Source organism: Octopus bimaculoides, chromosome 3 (genome assembly GCF_001194135.2).
Source record: "Octopus bimaculoides isolate UCB-OBI-ISO-001 chromosome 3, ASM119413v2, whole genome shotgun sequence".
NCBI lineage: Eukaryota > Metazoa > Mollusca > Cephalopoda > Octopoda > Octopodidae > Octopus > Octopus bimaculoides.
The window spans coordinates 72762429-72765476 of NC_068983.1; positions in this window are offsets into that span (position 1 = coordinate 72762429).

Genomic DNA, 3048 nt, shown 5'->3' on the forward strand with positions numbered 1-3048 from the left:
GGATGTACACCTGACTTTCCTATATTAAATTAAGAATTAAACGGAACGCTGAACTCCAAACTATCAACACAAACAACATTTATTCAAGGTGGAAAATATACATCTTTAATCTTGTTTGTTGAGGCGCCTTCTGTGTGTGAGAACATGGTTGTTGGGACGTTGGTATATTGATGTGAGCTGTCTAGCGTGAGTTCGAAAGATGGAGAGACAGCTAGACACGTCCTTGCTCAATCGCTGGCCAGCAAGAAAGAGACAGAATAAAGCGGGAAAGCTTGGATGTTGAATTCCACGCATGCGTGAGACTACGCATGCGCACGGCGTTACTACAATTTCAAACAGTTGGCTCTCAGTCATGTGCTAGATCAAAGAAAAGATACAAAGACACTCAAGACAACCTTGAAAAAATGTAGCTTAAAGCAGTGTATTTGGGGACATCTTGTTCGGGGTCACTGACTGTGGTGCAGTGCTGTGAACTCTGGAGTACAGCACTTTGAATCTAATATGAGAAGTTAATGAGATGTGGGCTGCGCGGAAAGCAAGAGTCCCACCAGGTCTTGGCTTCACTACTATGTGTCTCCATTGTAATTGCGGATTTTATGCCTAAATTTACTAATAAGCCGCCTCAGGACCTATAAAGTGTAGAGCTGATAACCTGGTCATTTTCAGAAGGAGGAATCTAATGTAAAGCGTAGACGTGAGCACAGCATCAACGACAATGTTGGAATAGATCAACAGTTGTCGAGCAGATGAAGCAAAGGTCACGGCATTGTTTCGATTCCAGTTTGAAACCTATTCAATTCACTTACTATAGAATATCAATGTAGCATAGGGATCTATTTTAAAACGGGGGCGCCAGTTTTCATTTATGTTTTATGTTGTGCTTTTGGTACGGAAAGACTTTCAAACTTCGTATACTTATCTATTTTGTGTTATAGAACAGAAAAATATTTTTGTATTCGAATTTATTTCATGTAAAAAATTGTCTTATTTCGATAATTTCTACTAATCACTGACGTCTATTCAGTTGAAAACAGTTAGCGCTGTAACGGTGTATATCGTATTAATCCCCTAACCCTAACTAGACTGTTAACCGTAACCGTAACCCTAAAACTAACCCTAACTCGAGAATCCGAACTCTAAAATTGTTACACACATAGATACGCACAGCGTAATTTATCATATAAACAATATATGCGTATAAATTACGATTAAACCGGATGAAATATGTCACAGGGAATAACATTTTTATGACCGCCCAGCAGTAAACTCTATTCAGCTGAATAGACGTCAGTGATTGGTTGAAATTACAGAAATACGACAACTTTTACATGGAATAACTTGCGAATTCCTTTTTTTTGTTAAGAAGGCTAAGAGTAAAAGATGTTTTATATGACACATTCTACCAGTGTCCCAAGTTCCAAAGTGTTTCGTTAAGAAAATACTGGCGTCCCCGTTTTAAAATAGATCCTAGCATAGTATAATGAATAAATAAAATACATGAAATCGTATAATTTGTATGTAGTATCGCTCTGATACTAGGCACAAAGTATCCTTCAGTAGTTTATTTATGAGGTTCAACCTGTAGCGTACACTTAAGTAAAACTCCTCTCTATTATATATACAGACATACGAACGTAGTAGATAACAGCTAGCCTTTGACCGCATTTTGGACCCTGTTGTATCCACTACTCTGATTGATTGGCGCAATTTGTTTCTTGCTTTATCACGTGCCAACATGCAACCCAACCAATCGCAGGCTTCACATAAGGTCACGTGTGATAGCCTGTTTTCTACCTTAGCTGGGCCTACTACTCCTTATAAAAAACCTTCCTCGTCTCGAAGTCTTTGGTTCATAACTCTACTAAACACAGTTAAAGATTTTAGCCAAGGTGCTAGCCAAGAGAGTGAGGATTGTCGTGGACGACATGGTCGGAGAGGCATAGACATGTCCCATCCCAGAAAGGACGATACATGACAACCTTCAACTCATTTGCTACATCATAGAGTGGGTGGGTAACGTTCCTGGCAAAGGTGGGGCACTGGTGAATTTAGACCAGTCTAAGGCATTCGATAGGGTCGACCATTGGTATCTAGTGGCGGTCCTCCGGGTGGTGGGATTGGGCCCGACTATCCGAGGCTGGATCGAAGCTATGTATTGCAACATCGAATCTGTCGTCCGGGTGAATGGGTTCTTCTCGAACCCCTTTGCGATCGAGCATTCGGTTCGCCAGGGCTGCCCCTTGTCCCCGCTGCTGTATGTATTGGCTCTTGAGCCACTGCTGCGGAGGTTGAGGACTATGGGGGCAGACCTGCATGATCTGTGTTACGGTAGAAGTGCGACGGCATATGCAGATGTTACCATCATCGTGTCTGATGAAGGGCAGCTACCTCGTCTAGAAGATGCCATCAAAGGATATGAAGCGGTGGCAGGGACAAAAATTAACCAGGAGAAATCAGTCGGCTTGCAACTCGGCATTTGGCATGGCAATCGATGCCTTACAACAGCGTCGTCGGACGCTGGACGAGGGACCCGGTTAAATTGCTCGAAATCTGGTTTGGACCAGATCTCCAGTAGGAGAAAAACTGGAGCGAGGTGGCGAGCAAGATGACGGTCATAACTCAGACCTGGTCTGGGAGGATGTTATCTTTATTAGGAAGGGCCGAGGTTGCACAGGTGTTTATAGCATCGGTGATAACCCACCGCCTAACCGTTGTGCCTTGCCCCGGTTTGTGGCTGACCAAGTTGGAACGGATCCTTTTTCGCTTTTGTGGAAAGGAAAACGCCACTTGTGAGGCGCTCCATCTGCTGCCAAAAACTATTAATGGGTGGACTGGGAATGCTTTGGCTGATAATGCGCAAGTACGCGCTGAGGCTGTGACATCTCTGGTGCTACCTGGATGGTGAGCAGGTGTGGTCACCGCATGCCAAGCAACTCTTTCCACAAAAGAAAATGAAGGGGAATTCCCCTCCATTTTTTTATTGCTATATATATATATATATCATCATCATCATCGTTTAACGTCCGCTTTCCATGCTAGCATGGGTTG